This window comes from Sapajus apella, unplaced genomic scaffold (genome assembly GCF_009761245.1).
Source record: "Sapajus apella isolate SASKATOON/1434 unplaced genomic scaffold, GSC_monkey_1.0 scaffold6, whole genome shotgun sequence".
Taxonomy (NCBI): domain Eukaryota; kingdom Metazoa; phylum Chordata; class Mammalia; order Primates; family Cebidae; genus Sapajus; species Sapajus apella.
The window spans coordinates 73,016,686-73,035,716 of NW_022436946.1; the positions used below are offsets into that span (position 1 = coordinate 73,016,686).

Genomic DNA, 19,031 nt, shown 5'->3' on the forward strand with positions numbered 1-19,031 from the left:
CAGTTGATAATACTATATATAATATTATAAATTCAGTTATCTTCTTCTTTTTTTTTATTTTTTGAGATGAAGTCTCACTTTGCCACCCACACTGGAGTGCAGTGGAGCGATCTCGGCTCACTGCAACATTCACCTCCCAGGTTTGAGCAATTTTCTTGTCTCAGGCTCTCGAGTAGCTGGGATTACAGGTGCATGCCACCATGCCTGGCTAATTTTTGTATTTTCAGTAGAGACAGGGTTTCTCCATGTTGGCCAGGCTGGTCTCAAACTCCTGACCTCAGGTGATCCTCTTGCCTCAGCCTTCCAAAGTGCTGGGATTGTAGGCATGAACCACTGCCCCAGGCCCTCAATTATCTTCTTAATTATCTTATGACACCAGTGGAATTCCATGTGACTTCTATGTAAAGACTCAGTCATAATATTAATTATATAAACAATTAACATTTAGTGAGTATCTATTTATATGCCAGACAGTAGGCATTAAAGACATTTAATTACAGAAAACTTAAAACCTACATGAAAATAGAAAGAGTATACAGTGTAATGATTACCTGTTTTCCAGCTTTAACAGCAGTCAATTGATGATTAATTCTGATTTATTATACCCTCACCCACTTCTCTTCTCCCTACACTGGATTTTTTTTGTATTCTTTTTGAGATGGAGTCTTCCTCTGTTGCCCAAACAGGAGTAATCTCGCCTCTCCTGGGTTCAAGTGATTCTCCCACCTCAGCCTTTGAGTAGCTGGAACCACAGGCATGCACTGCCACTCCCAGCTTACTTTTGTATTTTTAGTAGAGACAGGGTTTTACCATGTTGTCCAGGCTGGTCTTGAACTCCTTACCTCATGTGATCCCTCTGCCTTGGCCTCCCAAGGTGCTGGGACTACAGGCGTGAGCCATCCAATACTGAATTGTTTTGAAGCAAATTCCAAACATCATATTATCTGTAAATATTTCAGAAGGTAGGGACTCATAGACATGATATATTTTAAATTACATTTAATTGAATAAAAATTTACTAAATTATAACATACAGGCAGAAAAATACACAAATCGTTAAGTATACAGCTTGATTAATTTTCACAATCGAACACGCTGGTAGCACTAGCAAGAAACAGAACATTACCAATGCCATAGACACTTTCCTCATGTCCACTGGGAATCATCTTCCCACCTCCCAAGGGCAACTGCTGTCTTGACTTTCAACACCATAGGTTAGCTTCATCAGTTTTTGAACTTGATAGGTATGGAATCATACAGTGTACTTTTTGAGTCTGGTTTCTTTCACTTAACATTTTGTTTGAGAGATTTATATATACTGCTGTGTAGTCGTAGATAGTTGATTCTCAGTGCTACTGTATGACTATACCACAATTTATCTGTCCAGTTGTAGAAAGCATTTAGAGTGTTTCTAGTGTTTGGATATTGTGAATAGTTGTTTTTTTCCATTTTGGCAGTTTTAAATGAAAGTTTTATATAAAATTACCTTATTCCTGCATCTTCTCTATTGTTTCCTCCTTGGATATTCCCCTTTTCCACCTGCTTGACAAGATTTGACTTTCCCTTCAGGGATGTTTTTTGTGGTCTTTGTCTAGTGTTAACCCAGTGATAACCACCTTGCTGGAGTAAATGCCCACAAGTACAGTTGTGCTATTAGTCTTTTCCTGCTGCACCCATTCACTGTAGATGACATATTCTTTCCTGTGAACCTGGACTACTTTGCCAATTTGCTGACCTTCATAGTGTTCTTGCACAATCCGAACTTCATCATCCTTTCACATAGGCATAGAACTAACACTGTACTTCAGTTCCAGCTCTTTGGAAAAAGGAGAAGACATAATATTTCTGCAAATGTGGTGAAGTGAATTAAAATGCTTCTTACAGTTCTATTTCAGTCAGAAGTCCCAAAGGGATTGGACTTCATTTTGGCTGCTTCCTCTTCGGCAATGACTGCAAAAGGGAAGAAGTGAATCATCTTAAATTCTTTTATTAATCTTATAGAAGAGGTAAAGGTGGCTTAAGAGAGATTAAATGATTTGCTAAGCTCACACAGACAATAAATAAGGGAGTCTGGACTTAAACTAGCTTTACCCTACTCCAGAATCAGATATCTTAATTCTGTGTTTTTAAGAAAACCCATTTTTCAGAGTTAACTCTCTCTTTCTAAATGTGTATATAGTGTTTATATACAAACCTATATGCTTTTTGGAGAAAAATGCATTATTGTGTGTGGTTCTATGGCCAGTCACTGGCTCTCTGATTCAGTATTTGTTTCTTAGAGATTAAATGTCCCAACCCTTTCTAAGAAAGTGTTAAAAGTCATCCATTACAACTAAGAATTGAATATTGAGCAACAGTAGGTCATGACTTTGGCACAAGAAAGGAAACAGGAAATAGTCTCAGGAGAAGGTTATCTGACCCTATTGAAAAGTAGGATGCTTGTGATCTGTGTCTGTAGAATATGGTCTGAAATAACTTTCAGGATTAGACATGTTCCAGTAGGCTTGTCTTCTAGTGGCTGGCTTATGGGGTGTTCAAAAACAAGGATAAAGTTCTAACAACCCACTTCCAAGCACACAAGCAGAGAAGTGGGAATTTTAATGTCTAATACATGCATATAAGTGGTTAATTTATGACAAAAGCAAAATATTATCTTATTCATTTATTTAAAACCTAGTCTTTCTCTTTTCTGAAGCAACTGGAAAAATAAATAATTTAATATTTTATGAATATTTGTAGGTTTGACTACTTATTAATTCTCAGGACAACTATTTTATTATGAATATCTGTATATATTATTATAACAAAGTGTTAGTGCTGTTTCTTTTAAAGTATTATAAAATTTAAATAGAAGAATAGATTAATTGAAAATGCAAGTATTTTTAAATCATAAAAGATGATTATATCAACTATAATACAATATCATGCTGATTCCAAATAACTCACTAATGTGTGATTTCCCCTACATTGTTTTTTATTTTTTCTTGTTTTTGGTTACATCTTTGAGAACACATAGCTCCAAAACATTTTTAAATTGCTTACCAAATCATAGACCAAAAATATATTTTTAGAATGTAATTTTAGAATTTCATTAAGCATTAAACTCATTCATCATAAAACATCATGCATAGCTTGTTTTAGAAACAATACTGAACAGCTCATATCCTTTGCTTAAAAATAGACTTTTTCTTAAAGCAATTATCTTCTTTTCAGTCCAATTTTTTCTTTTCTGGTATTCAATGGGATTTCAGTTCCAATGAGTTTTTATTTTACTATGCTAATCATAGAATTATCCCATCTTTTTTTCCTATCTACCTCCAAAGTTGTTGGATTTTAAATGCATTTTTTGGTCAGAAGTTTATCTATTCAGGAATAGTGAAGTTCGTATGCCTTAACCTTCAATGATTGATAAGAACAGGCTACTGTGACTATTGTATGTAAGAGGCAGTTCAGTAGTTAAGAACACACATTTTTGGAGCCAGATTTACTAGTTCAAATTCTGGTCCTGCTATTTACCAACCAGCATGTGACCTTGGCCAACTTTTTTTTTACTTTTTGTATTTCTTTTTTTGAATTTTTAAATCTTTTTGGCCAACTTATTAACATCTCTGTGCTTCAGTTTCCTTGTCTGCAAAGTGTGGGAGATAATAATACCCATCTCATGAAGTTATTGTGCGAATTAAGTGGGTTAATATATGTTAAGCCCTTAGAACTCTGTCTAGCTAATAGTAAATGTGGCATAGATATTTTTATTATCATCCTGAGATCTATTACTTTCCTTTGAAATTGTAACAAATTCACTTTTGGAGACCATGGTGGGCAGATCACTTGAGGTCGGCAGTTCCAGACAAGCCTGACCAACATGGTGAAACCCTGCCTCTACTGAAAAAAAAAAAAAAAAAAAAAAAATTAGCCAGGAGAGGTGGTAGCGCATGCCTGTGGCCCCAGCTACTTGGGAGGCTGAGGCAGGAGAATCACCTGGACCAGGGAGACGGAGGTTGCAGTGAACCAAAATTGCACCACTGCACTCCAACCTGGGTGACAGAGTGAGTGAAACTCTGTCTTAAACAACAACAACAACAACAATTTAATAAATTCAAAATAATTAATTCACAGTCAAATAATTTCTTTCTACAACCTTTTTATATGTATCTAATGATGACCCAACTCTGTCCAGAGAGTCTGGAAGCAATTTCTGTATGCTCTATAGTTTTATCTTTTCTTTAATTTTTTATATGTTTATTCACTCATTCAGTCTTTCTTATTTATTGAACACTTACTATGGTGCTTAGGTAGCCAGAGAAAAACAAACTGAAAAATTCTCTGGTACCAGTAAGCTTATATTCATCATCTCAGAGTCAGGCAATATGTGTTAACAGAGCATGTCTGATTGGAAACTTGCCTTATGCCACCTACCTATTACCCCCAAACATTATTAATGTAAACATTGTTTTGGAGCAAATGTCTATTTTTCTCTTCATTGGTATATTAAAGAACTTAACTATCTTATTAAATAACTTAATCACTTATTTTTGCATTTAAAAATCACTATGCTTATTTAAATGAACAAGCTGGGAAATTTTGGTTTTAGAGATGGGTGTAGAGATAATGGGTCAATGTTCTTACTTATTTGCCTTCCCTCCCACTCCCTGATAGCATTAATCTATCTTCTTATTAGAATGTTTCATCTTGACTCATCCTTGAAATTGAGATATTCAGCTTTACTTGTAAATTTATCAGAGGTTCTCAGTATGTTCACACTTGGGGCTGTGGGAAAGGATGCAGCTAAATGGTAATATATTAACAATATGTGTTGAAACAGCAGTTCCTGTTGACTGTATACAAAACACAAATTTCTAATAGTTCTTACAGCACCACTTCCTCTGCAGATTATGTCGGAAATGCTTTAGTCTGAATAATCATTCCCGGGGGAAAAGCCTTCAAAATAAATTTACTTTATTGCCTGTGTATGTGTATGAGTGTGTGTGTTAGAGAAAGAGAGAGAGTCTGATTATTGTAGAATACTGAGTCAGTCATGTACATATGCTTAGTATAATTAAGGAACATAATTTGATGGTAGCAACAATATCTAATTCTATGAATCAGTCTGTATGCTGTGGCTTGTCACCACATTGTTTAAAAATAAACTAATAACAACAATAGACAGCTAATCCAAATGTTAAAAAAAACAATGTTGGGGGAATAGGTTTTCAGAAATCAAAACAAAACAAAACTGAAAACTTTAGTTATGTGGATAGTTGTAGAAGAAATAAATCTATCATCCTTTTTTGGCCATAAAGGCAAAGCAGGCTTTCCCCCTCAGTTATCTCAACATTTGGCTACCACTCTTTGCTTCATTTTAGTTTGGAGTTATCTGTAAATTGAACTCTTAGTAGGGGTGAAGTGATGCATTCCCAGAGATGTTTTTAGTGGGGTTTAACCTGGGACTGTTGCATTTGGTGTGTGTGAGGGAAGTGTATGTATTTTTCAAACAGTAATTTATCCATATCCCACCCCAACCTTCCACTTTTTTTTTTTTTTTTTGAGACAGGGTCATGTTGCCCTGGCTGGAGTGCAGTCGCACAATCATGGCTTACAGCACCATTGACCTCCTGGCCCCAAGCCATCATCCCACTTCAGCTCCCCAAGTAGCTGGGACTACAGGCATGTGCTACCATGCTCAGCTAATTTTTTTGTAGAGACCAGGTTTTTCTGTGTTGTCCAAGCTGGCCTTGAACTTCTCTCCTCTGGTGATCCTTCTACTTTAGCTTCCCAAAGTGCTGGTATTAGCCACTGTGCCTGGACCCTTTGTAATTTTTAAAAGTTCTGATGATTCTGAATTATCTCATACTTTACTTACATACTTTCTACCTTTGTTAGAATGCACTTTTGGGGACTGTGAATAGATTAAGTTTCTAAAAGATCCATTAGTGCTCAAAAAAAGTCAGTTAATTTCACATGAGAGCACTTTCATCTTAATAGAAGTCTTTTTTTTTTTTTTAAGTCAAGGTTGGCTCAGACTCAGAAAGACTGAATCTGAACAAATGCAATTTTACATGTGTATGGGAGTAAGTACATTAAGGGGGCAGGGTGCATGCTATCAGTGTGCTAGTTGGCGTAAGAAGAACTGAGATATTTTTGAATAGCTTGAGCAAGTGAGGATCATTTCTTTAAAAAGAAGGGCATACAGGGCATACACACACTCCTATGTGGAGTGGCAAACTTTCTCAGAGAGACAGGGTTATGCAGCACATAAGCTACTTGCTGCAAGTATGCAACACTTAAAATATTACATCCTTGCTTCATCTTCAGTTTGCATGTCAAAAAGAGGGTATCTTTAATCTGGTAAATTGATCTCAGGAAGAGGGTCAATCTTTTTAATGGTATTGGTGAGATTTTTGTCATGGCCATATTCTAGTTTGTTAACCAACAATGTTTTTTTTTTTTTTTTGTTTTTTTTTTCTTTCTTTCTCTCTCTCTCTGTCTCTCTCACTCTGTGTGTGTGTGTGTCTGTGTGTGGTGTGTGTGTTTCCCTTCCTACTTTACTTGTGACCAAAAGGACCTCTCTCAGTTCCCCTTACTGTTAATTTCACATATGTTATTAGTGAAACAGTCCCAAAAGCTAGCCAAATAATTTTTTAAAAGTTTTGATCTTGGCAGATCCATACCATTTTAATATATAGCATGAAGCACATAAAGTATCTTGAGAGATTCTTCATGTTGTGGAGTCTTGAGGGTTAATGATGAGGCAAGCTTGTCAACAACCAGAGGTATCTCATGTCCTGGTTTTCCTGGAGTGTTTACTGTATGTTGCTTTGAATGAATGACCTGAGTGAGAATGCTAAGATTTTCCTTCTTAATGTTACTCCTTTCAAAATCATAATGTTATAGACATCCTTTATGGTATTTTTATTTTAATAACATTCAGGTACATAGCTGAACAAAAGTCTGATATGCCTAGGTAAGTGATCTAGCTATAAATGAAACACACAAATGTCAAAAGCTGTTTGGAAGTGATCTCATACTCATTTTCACAACCAACAGTTGTGATACACTTTTTTAAAACCTCCCATTATGTAGAAGAAATGATACACTTTTAAAAAGCATTTTTTATTTCAGAACATTTATCTGAGAGAGCCTAATTGAGAAGAATATTGCATTAGTAAATTGCTCTGCCCAGGAAAACTGCTGCTCTGTTTCTCTTCACATTTTAAAACCTAAGTCCCAAATCTCAGTCTGTAGTTAAGAGCTTCAAACAATAATTACCTCTGTGAAATGAGCAGAAGTCCTTAAAAGGGTCTGCCGGTTCTCCCGCAATCTTTTACAGGGTGAGCAGCGCTGTATCCACTGATAACCCAGCTGCCTAGGAACTGAGTAAAGCCGGCTCCAAACTTCTCAGCTGTTGACAGGCTTGACTTGCTGAGAACACTGGTTAAATATAGCACCCGCGAGCTCAGCTCCTCAACATAGTCATTGCTCTGACAGTGTTGTGAAGGGAGCAGAAGAGGAGAAACCTAATCTCAGAACCCAACAACACCTAGCAACAGTTGAAAAAAACTTTTAAACAAAAGTCTGGGTGGGAGATATACAACTTCCAATTTCTGCTGATCCGGATTTCAGGGAGAAGAAGCTGCTTTCCCCCCTCTCTGCTCTGTTTCCTGCATGACTTCAGCTATTGGCTAGTCCTAGGAAAGAAAGTGGGAAAAGCTTTTTCCTCTGTATTCTTTTGGGCTGGATAGTTTTTCAGAACTCGAGTCTTTCTTGGGCTGTGAGACAAGCCACTGGGTTCTTCAAAGGATAAACTACCTCCATAGAGGACATACCTTTGGTTAAAGGAGCTGCTGTCAGGTAAGACCAAAATAACTAAGTACTTATACTCTTATGAAATTTCTGTTTGCACAAGAAGAGAGTTCTCTCTGATGCTGTTTTGTCTGTTTCCTTTGATTCTTCCTGTTCTACGATGTTATAACACATTTAGAAATTATTATAACTATTATGAATTGTTTTTAAGATGTCAGGAACATAATCTCTTCCTCAAAATTATACCAATTCCTTTTAAACACAGATAATTTTATGGTGTTTTAGTGGCCATCAAAATATTTCTGCCAAGTTAATGCTCTTCGACAGGTAACAGAAATACGACAAAGGACAATTTCCCATCTCCTTTCACAATTGGGATGGCTTAGCATTGAAAAGGATATCTTCCCTGGAAGTAAAATAACTTTCATTTACCGAAACTAGCTAAGCAGCTTGTGTGGTAAATGAGAGGAAAGTCCCGTATGGTGTTTGTGTTGCTGTACTTTTTAAACCTGCTGCTGTATCTCCTTTTGCCTAATTCTCTGATTACACTGGTACACCTTGTGCTGGTTCTGACCTTGTTACACTAGAGTCACCCCAAATGCTTCTGACTGGGCATAAAATATGCCTGGTATTAAATCACTACTTTTGCAGTTGTTGACTGTAACTACTCAAGAGAATGATATTTGTGTATTTAAAAAAATTAAGTAATGCTTGTATTTAGATATAACAGATTCTGTTTTTTAAAACTTAAACTTAATTAATTAGAAAACATTTTTCTTAAGTTGAGTATATGTTTATATGAATGTGGTTACTATAGTGTGAAGGAAGTCCTCCTTTCATCTGATGGCACCTTGTCTCCCCTTCCATGAGTTGCCATGCAATTTAATCAGAATTGCTTAGAGTGACCAATTTCATGTTGAATATGACAAGTTATGGCTGTACATTGGTGATATAGTTAGTATTGACATCTGGTGGTTTGTATTTGGGCTAGATGTGCATAAAAATATTTTTCCTCTAAATGAACATGATGATTTGAATAAAATTTCTAATCTAAGGATAATATCAAAGAAGATATAGCAGCAAATTTTAAGAAGAATTTTTAAGTCTCTTCTCAATGTAAAGAAAGAATTTATCCAATACGAGTTTTGAACATATTATTTGTTGACAAATGAGAATATATCAGCCTTTTCAGAAAATGATCCTCTTTTAAGAAAAGCTAATTAAAGCTTATATAGCATATGCTCAGGAAAATGAAATAGGGTACCGATTTCAGTACATATTATGTTTTATAATTCTGATTACTTGATTACACAATAAATAAGCTAATCACATGTAATGAATATGCACAAATAATAGTGCAAATGCATGCTGATAACTTTACTGTTAGAGAATGAAACTCCTGGTGCTTTAGTGGAGATGAAATAGCTTTGTCTGAAGGAGTCTTGAAAAGTTAGAACTAAATGCTTTACATTTTTCTTGTTTTTATCCTAGGAAGGGTCACATTGTTGGCTTAAAAATGTATGTGTAAGGCCAAAATCTACCATTAGTTTTAGGCATGTACTTTCTTTTGGAGTCAGTGGGACAGTGTGGCGTTAAGTAAGTGCAGCAGTTGGCGCTGTGTGAAAGTCATGTTTGCTGATGAAGTGAATTTTTCTTATCATTGTCTTCATTGTTGTAAATTTATTCTTGAAAATCAAGAACAACTCAGCTCAGACTAAACCACACAGTTTCCTCCACTATATGAAGAATCAGACACTCCATGACAATGCAGATCTGTTCTCCTATCCATTCAAGTTCATAGTTCTGTGACATTTTGGAACCATCCCTTTCCCCTTTAACGTAAAAGTTTTCAGATTCCATTGCCATGTCTTCCACCACACGAATGCCTGCTTTCTTCACCCTGGTTTGGATTGTGAAAATGCTGCTCCCTCCTACTCCTTGTTGCCATGCAAATCATCTTGCCCATGACCATGAGATTGGTTTTACTAAAGCATTGCTATGTTTGCCTATCTACTCTTCAGTTATCTGCTGGGACTTCTAGTTGCTGCCAAACACCTAGGCTGGGGTATTTTGAAAACCTTCCATCATCTGGCACCTACTTAACTTTTCCAGTCTCCCTACCATGACTCAACAACAAGGTCCCTCTGCTTCAGGTATTTCAGATTATGGCCCATTCTCCAAACACACATACAGTGAACATTTCAGTGCCCCAGCTTTGCTCATGTTATTCTCCCTGCATGGAAGACATTTACTCTCTGGTCCTGTATAAACTTTGTGTAGTCTTTAAGACCCAGAAGAGGGTCTTCTACTTTCTGGACCATACATTTTAAAAGTGATTCTTTGTAAGTTTAGACTGTTTGATTTTTTGGACCATACATTTTAAAAGTAATTCTTTCTAAGTTTGGACAGTTTGGTGCTCTGTTATAATTAGGGTACTTTTAAGTAGGGTTTGTCTTTTTATATTCACAACAATTTTATGACGTCTATTAGGTGCAAGATAGTATCCTAAGCATCACTTGGCTTTGGAGCTTCTCAGCCCCAGGCACATTGTGGGTGTTCCATTCACATTTTTGGCTCTAAATATCTGATGATAAGTACATGAGAAAGTATGGATAAGTATAAAATCGAGAAAAGCAACTCAAGTTAATAGCTTTTTACTTCAGAAATTTCTGAAGGAAAGTCTTATGACTTTACCATGTGCAGAAATATTATGAATACTTTTAATTACACTCATGTACCTGATTGTGGAAATTGTGATAAAGCCATTTTATTCTCTCAGGAATAAAATAGAAAGTGGAGATAGGACTGGACTATGCATGTATATATGCACACACACACACACACACATCCTGTGTATCTACCTAGACCTCTGAATACTGTGACTTATATACTTTTGTCATCTTCTGGTGCCAGGTTCTAGTTAAAGTTACTTTTGGTGCAATTCATTTAAATCATGGCTCCTTCTCTTTGTGGGTCGTGAATTAGAATCTGATTTTGAACAAGAAAACATTTAAATACATTATGATCCTTTTTCTCTTCTTTTTCTCTTGGTATTTCTAAAAAGAGACATTTTTCAGTATTATCTTTAATTGCTCGTGAAAATTGTAGCCTTACTGGGTGAGATAAAGCAAGAATCATACTTTTAAAGCAATTTGTTCTGTATCCAGCAAAAGAAAAACATTCTCTTTATATTTTAAGATGGTCAAAGTGGTGAAATTTGCTCTTTTAAATGGATACCCAGTAAGAAACTCTTTGGAATTTTCCAATGAAATTTCTGAAATATTTAATATATTCATTAAGTACTGGTTTCCTTGTGGTTATAATTTTTGCTTATTATTTAGAAGTGAAACTTTGGGGGTTACCCAGTCTAACTAATGCTACCTGTGTTCTCCTCTTTGCCGGATGAGCATTTCTTCATAAAGCAGGTGCTTTAAGATACACGATTTTACAGTTTGTTTAATCCATATTCTCATTCTTTTGTCTAATCTTTCTTTTTTAAACTTGTAGGTTTTAGAAAGGTAGCACTAGGAGAAGTGAGGGGGCAAGCTCTTGTTGAAATTTATTTCAACAGGAGATTTAAAAGAAAAAAGATTGGTAACAATTTATTAGAAAAATGACATCTAAAAGCCTGCAGTATAAATTTGTTTTTACATTATTTTTAATATATATAGCAATAGAAAAAAGATAAGTTAATAAAATACATTTTGATTCCTTAAGTTTGAGTTCAAGATATAACCAGAGTATGTTCATAGAAGAGGAGTCAGAAAAGGTTAGTAGCATGAGTGAGTAAGCCAGATAGCCTGGGTTCAGATTTCAGCTCAAGATGACCTTAGGCAAATTGATCTCTGTGCCTCAGTTTCTTCATATGTAAAATGAGGGTAATAATGCTATTTCCTTATAAAGTTGTTTTGAACATTAAATGACTTATAATATCTATAGTTTATAATTTATTCCTCAATAAATTTAAGGCAGTATGGCTTTCTTACACCTTAAATGTAGTTATTTGCTTACTTTAATCTTTGTTGCATACAAAATTCTTGGATGCAGATAGTTTGTGATCTCAACTTCATAGATCATAGGAAAGACAGGAGAATGCAGTATTTAAGTTTGGAATCTTGCTTGGGACATACTTTGCTGCTGGGTACTCTAAGCAGACACAATTTGAATGGCAGCCAATAATTTAGTATGGAATTTATGTTTCAAAGTCTCCCTTATCACTCAGCAGTCTGCTGTCTTATAGAACCATTACTAAAAAGGCTAAGAAATCACCCACAGCACAGACTGTTCTATGGTTTCTATATTTGCACTTGGAGATAAAGTATGTTTATACATAGTGCTTGGGTGTCTTTTTTATAGCTGACTACACTGGGTAATGTACAGTAATGAAGACTTCCTCCTCCATGCAAGGACACATTATTATTAAATTTATCATTTTTTATTTCTTAGATGATTTGTTTTGTTTTACTAACCTAGTAACAGATAAAAATAAAAAGACCAAAAAAGGTCATCTTAAGCTAACTTTAACTTTACCAAACGGAAATGAATTCTTGCTATTCATTGCTCTTAATCCTATTCATTTGTCTTAAATATGAAAAGAAAAGTACATTCCAAGACAAATAAAAAATGTTATCTCATAAGATGTATGTGTATGTGTATTCTACTTAATATTCCGTATACTTACAAAAGCACATAAAGCACCTTTATAAGAAGGGAAGTTTCTTAGCAGCTTTAGTGGCAACAAACCTTATACAGGACAGATAAGGTTTAAATCTGTCAATTTTACTTTATTTTTCCCAATTGAAAGGATAAGATTTAAAAGATGAGGCAAAATGAATTTTAAAGTTGTCATTCTCTAATGAAAACTGTGTGTGGAAAGGAATTAGCAATGGAAGGAAGGAAAAGTAAAATAAAGAAAGAAAAGAAGGAAATAACTTTTCCTGGCTTTGCAGAATACATTATAGTGGTAGTAGGGCAAAAATATAGGAACCTCAGGAAAGTATATTGGATTATATTTTTCTTTTTTCTTAAACGGCCAGTCTATGCTTTAACTAAGGGAAAGCATAGATTCACCATTTCCCAAGGGAAAGGCTACAGGCAGAATATGCCTTTCTCTGGTAGTAGCTGAGGCAGTTTAATTTTAAAGACCAGGCAGCCCATTGTGGAAGAATTTAGAATAAAGAAAGTCAAACATGAATTGAGCAGTTTAACTGGCTGTTAACCAGCTGATTGCAGAACTTGAGAAACTCCCAGCACAGAAGTGAAGTAATACAACATAAACCAGCATCCCCATGCTGCTCTGTCTCTGAGGGCTTTGTTTAAGCCACAGCAACACTAAGACATCAAAAGAAAGTTTGGGTTTTTTCCCGTTTTTGGGAAATGGTGTCAACGTGCATAATATTGGGTGATTTATGTGTTTTTGAGGCCTGTGAAAGACAAACTAAAAAGATTTTTTAAAGCTAATGCAGAATTTATCTCAAGTGATCTGATTTTAATTGAGCCCTTAAGGTTTAAGATTTTTCTGTTTTATTTGCTTCCTTAAATGCTGTTTGTGGCCTGCCTCCTTGACCAAAACATTGAGGAAACGATGATGTTGCTTCACTGATGAAGGACCTTATAAGTCTGCACTTGAATATAGTCTTTTTTGATTTTGTAAGAACTGTAACTGCAATCTTCCGAAGTTACTTTAAAGAAATGAATTATCTGCTGCTTATCTTTGTAAGGAAAAGGTGTAAAAGAAGGAAAAGGTGTAAGAAAAAATGTAAGGAAAAGGAAAAGGGGTAAGAATGATATGAGATGGACACATCAGAGTTGGCCAAATGCATTCTTTAAAAAATAATTTGCTAAAGATTTCAGGCCAAAAGAAGATGTGATTGACTCCGTTGTCTTGATGAACTGCTGACACCACCAAGCAATGGAGTTACTGCCAGCTTGCCCTTGTTTATCTAAAAGATCTGTGCAAAAATTAAGTTTTCACACACACACGTGCACATACACACACATGAGTCATAGATGACACAGTAATGGGAATAAATAAACATTCTTTTTCTTTCATATATTTATGTCTTCAGTAACTCATTTTAGGCCTTGTCTCTGTGGTACCAAGCACAACAGGAAAGGAAGAGGCATTGCTGATTTCATAATGCTATTTCAGTGTGGCAGCCTAAGTGCACATGAGGAAATGATGCCCTGTGCCTGTATTTGGAGCCCTGTAGTTACTGTGACGACAACACACACTAACAGAAAACAAAGAGGGTCTGCTCATCGGGGCAAGCCAGGAAGAGTTTTGCCAGCTGAGATTTTTCCTAATTATTCTATAAGTCTTGAAATGTGACACTGAAGGTATTCAAGGCTCTTTGTGTTTCATTAACTGTTTAGTAAGTGATACATGCTTGAAGAGCAGCCTGGTATTTGAATCAGGGAGTGGCCTTACATATAAGCTTAGCTTTCGCATGCTCTGTTGATAGATATCATCTTCTGGTTTGGATACCACCAAACCAACTGGTTTGGTCATAGCCTGTTGTTTGTTCTGGTCTTTAAGGAAGCCAGCTGCATTGGTAGCGTTCACTGCCCAGAGGCCCCTCAACTTTTGGTAAGACATCCCCACCTTCTACATTCTGTTCATTCCATAGATAATAATAATAGCTACATGTAATTTATATAATATATAATATAGATAGTATATCTACTATATAAAATAATAGTAATAACTAGCATATGCTTGAGAAGATTACTGTGTGCCAGAAATGGTGCCGTTTTACATGGATAATTTTATTTGCTTCTCACAACAACCGTATGAGGTACTATTTTTATTGCTATTTTACAGATTAGGAAAATGAAGTTTATAAATGTTAAATAACTTACCCAGTGGTAGATTTAAAATTCAAATTCAGGCAATTTGACCTTATCTACTCTATATTTTCAACCACTTTTCAAAATTCAGGCAATTGTTTATGGCACATCTTCACCTAGAGGACTATGAGATGTTTTAATGAAACATGTAGAATGTGACACTGCAGGTTAACAGCTGCCCCTACAGCATGAAAAGATTCACAAATAGCAAATAATAGAGATTTAGGGTCAGAAAGCCAACAGAGACTCTTTTCCAGGATCCCAAAGTGGAATCAGAAGATTTGATGGCCAGTAGAGGTGGGGTACCTTGGATGAGCTAGGCCTGGGGCACTGAGATGCAGAAGTGATTCTTCCAGTTATTGATGAGGCAATGTGGTTCTTGGTTTCCACACTGCTGGGTTGATTCCCAAGAAGAGGATGCTATGGAGCAGTTAATTTTATAATACATCCTTTGACACTGTTGGGACTTTGGTCTGCTGTTGCTCCTATTGACAACTCAGAGCCTATCTTCTATTGTAAACTTTGAATGTGTTGCTAGTCTCTGCCTTGGTCATAAACATTTAGTTTGTGAAGTGGGTTCAAGAGGGGGTTCTACAAAATCCTTATCCCTGTTGTTGGATGCAATACTTCTTCAAGAAACATTCGGTGAAGTGTGTGTGTGTGTGTGTGTGTGTGTGTGTGTGTGTGTGTGTATGTTCGTCAGGAGGCAGTGAGGAAGGGGGTAGAAGGTGTGCCACATAAAGGCTTCTTACTGGTTCTGAATGACTTTGTTTTGGTAGTGAGTTGTTATTCTGGCAGCATGATGTTCCATCAAAAAAACAAAAAAAACCAGAGCGCTTGCTATAGTTTAAGGAACATTACCTGACATTTTTCAGCCAGTGGTTTGCTACTATAGAGCGGTGGCATGTTTTATTGGGTATTTTATTTAATTCTTTTATCTTTATTTGCCTGCATGGTGTCCAAATGTCTGACCATTTGGAAATAGTTGAAACTTTTGAGTTTCTATTTGCATTTCTGTCATTTAACTTTCAGGTTGTCTGAAGTGAAAGGAGAGCAATTCTAATAAAACTTTGATGGAGCAGATAATGCTTTGCTTTCTCTTATGCCAGTGGACATAAAGCCTCAACTTTTCCAGGGTATCACATATCCCAGGTAGTGGGATTGAATATCCCAGGAAGGCGAATGTTTTATATGGGATGAACACCTGTGACAGAATAAATCTTCACCTTCTGAGAAATTCTATTCTAATAAATTGAAACAGTAACTTGTCACAACTATACTGTCACATCCCAACTCCTCCTCCCCAAAACACTACATTCATCATTGGTTAATAGCATAGGACTTACACTACTACTCACCTGACAGGCTAAAGATCTTCCTGAAGCAAATATACTATTTGCTGTGTGACACATACCTGTTTAATCCAAGCCAATGAAAAAGGAGTAAAGGCAGAGATGTATTACATTTCATGAAGGCTATCTGTTTTCTTGACATAACATCTCTTGATTTCTTTGCAGTAAACTCCCTGTGCATCAAAGTGACCCAGGGTGCTTTAAAAATGCAGATGCCTGGTGGGTGATCCCAGAGCTTCTGATTTAAGTTGGCCTGAGAGAGTGCCTAAGCATTTGCCTATGTTGTAAGTTTTTACGTGATTTTAATTTGCATCTGATATTGAGAACCAGTTATCACAATCATTTTAAAGACATACTTTAAAAGATAGTACTTTAAAATGATGAGTGCCACCTCATTGTTTTAAAGAAGATGGTACTAGAATGAGAAGTCACTCAGTCAAGTTACAAAGTCCTCTGCAGGTAGAATTGAGTTTGGAACTATGCTTACTCAACCCTTGGTAGTGGGCACTTTCCACACCTTGCAGTGGCTGTGTTCCTGTCTAAAGAGAACTGACCCTCAGGATCGTTGCCTGACTTTACTTCTAAGATTTTGACTCAAGAATCTTTGATTACTTTCTGGATCCATTTCTATGACTGCACCTCAGTTCTGTACAAGAGTCACATAGGTGGAAAAAGAAGTAAAGCCAGGACCAGAAATGATGAGTGCCACCTCATCATTTTAAAGAAGATAGCACTAGAATGAGAAGTCAGTCAGCTCCAGTTACAAAGTCCTCTGCAGGTAGAATTGAGTTTGGAACTGTGCTTACTCAACCCTTGGTAGTGGACACTTTCCACACCTTGAAGTGGCTGGGTTTATGTCACAAGCAAATAAAGGAGGTCCCCTGAGCCCCAGTCTATTGCTTTTTTCTATCACACAATCATAATAAACAATAAAGTAGCTAATATTTAATGAATGCTTTCTGTATGTTTGGCACTAACAGTTTCCTGAGGCAGATATGCATGTAGTCTATATTTTACAGATAAGGAGGCTGAGGGAATTGTCCATCCTCTCTCCATGCCCCAGCAAGCAGGTGGCAAGTCTGGGATGAGTCTAGGCAATTGGACTCACCAGCCTGTGCTTGTAAGCTCTTAATCACTTTGCTATTCTGGAGCCCACTCTGAAAATATAAGGTGTTGAATGGCAGCTGCTCCTTCATTTCAGCATGAGGGGTCCTGATGGAGCTGGTTATGGTGCCTTTAGTTCCTGCTAACTGGGCTTTTTCCTTGACTAGAGATTGGGTCCTTGCCTTCCCCTCTGTTTTCCCAATGAGTGGCCCAATTGGAGACAACCTATTCTCTTCAAGATTTTTTTATGACGCTCTATTTCCCCCAGTGACTTTGTGTCTTTTCTTCTGTCTCTCCTTTCTCTTGGGGACCAGTATAATATTTTATGCCTAATTTTGGACACATATACTTTACCCTAAACGTTCTAAGCACAAACTCTACTGTTGTGTTTGGATCATTGACTTTTCCACTGGACTTGTGAGTTTGGCTGGGTTCCCCATTTTTCCTTGGATTCCTCTGTCTGGGCTTTTATGCCACCCTCTAACTTCTCTCACAATACCAGCAATAACAGGAAAGGATGAATCACTTTGCTTTCCTATACAGCAGGTGCATTGGAAACAAGCTGATCTGTCCTGTGAAACTGACAGGTCAGTGTGTTAATGTACTCTGAAGAACTTTTATAATCTACATTTTTAGACAGCATGTATGGAATTAATTTTCTGATTTATCCTGTAAGTTTGAAATTCTACAGAACAGGTTCCTTCACACCTAGAGGAAAACTTTTGTGTGTTGTCTGGCAAAATGAACCTTACTAAGATGAAAATCACCAATAGCAAATACTGTAGCACAGGTTCTTCTAAGCAATAGAAAGCAAACAAAAAGTGAAAGATTCTTATGATTTTTCTGACATATATTTACATGTAAATTCAAAATTCAATGTGATAAATAGATTCTGTTATGACTTGGCATTGTTTTTAGAATCATCTTGCACCAAACATGTATTCCATAACTGTTTGTTACATTGAATCCATTAAGTGTCACAAAATTGAGAAAGTAGATGTTAATGACCAGTTTCCATTGATTGAATTGAACATAATTTTTCCTTGATAAATAGGGCAGTAACAATTAGTGACCATTGGTGATTATTTCTCTGCTTCTTAGTTTTTTCTAAACCTTTATGGTCACGTATTGCTTTTCTAACAATATTAACTAAAAATAAATAAATGTTTTAGATGTTCACTAGAGTATCACAGAATAACGAATTCATAACTGAGTGGGAGCTGGACTTAGTAGCTCTAATTAGCATATATATTTCCATTAACTGACTAGAATTCTTTCTTTAAAATACAGCGACATAGACATAGCTATTGACAAGAGTCTAATTGCAACTACTAACCCAAAACCACAACCAGGCTGTAGTTCATTAGCTGGAAACACTCCTATCCTTGGAAATCTATTTTAGAGTTAGGATTGCTCCACTCCTCTACAAGTGGTAAAGCAACAGCTGCCATTTAATTAATGTTTCTGCTGACAGTTCCAGCTGATGAATACCAGTGGATTTCTCTATTACCGTCAATACTATCTACATTACTCCAAATGTATATATTGAGTATAATTGCTTGATTTTGCCTTATTTCACCTTATTTCTTTCTCTCATCACTTATTCCAAATTCCAGTGATGCCATTATTTACATCACCATTCACGTCTTCCAGGGAATAAAGTCCCAGTGGAACACATGTGTTCCTGGTGATGTATTTTGATGGAATATCACCAAAATGAGCATGTGAAATGCTGAGCTCAGAGAAGAGGACAAGGGGGAAATCCAGATGAAAGTGGCCTGTGGTTTCTCAGAAAGTGAAGAATTTTGTCCTTTTGAGAGAAAGATTGGGGGAAAAAATGGAGCTCTTGTTTTACTACATAGTATTAGTGAAAGATTAGAATCATCCAATTTGAATTATATCTAGGTTATATTATTATTTCAATTT

At 36.2% G+C, this 19,031-nt stretch overlaps 1 protein-coding gene across 6 annotated transcripts in view; it reads left to right on the plus strand.

Moving 5' to 3' along the window:
* FILIP1 (filamin A interacting protein 1) overlaps nt 1-19,031 on the plus strand; it is a 239,292-nt gene that overhangs the window by 33,804 nt on the left and 186,457 nt on the right. For 2 of the 6 annotated variants that reach the window (XM_032275488.1, XM_032275486.1), the window contains exon 1: nt 7,430-7,848. The exons of the other annotated variants lie outside the window; for them this stretch is intronic. The gene's annotated coding sequence lies outside the window, so the exon portion shown is untranslated. Of the gene's footprint in view, nt 1-7,429; nt 7,849-19,031 lie in introns of those variants that run through there. 6 annotated transcript variants of the gene reach the window in all.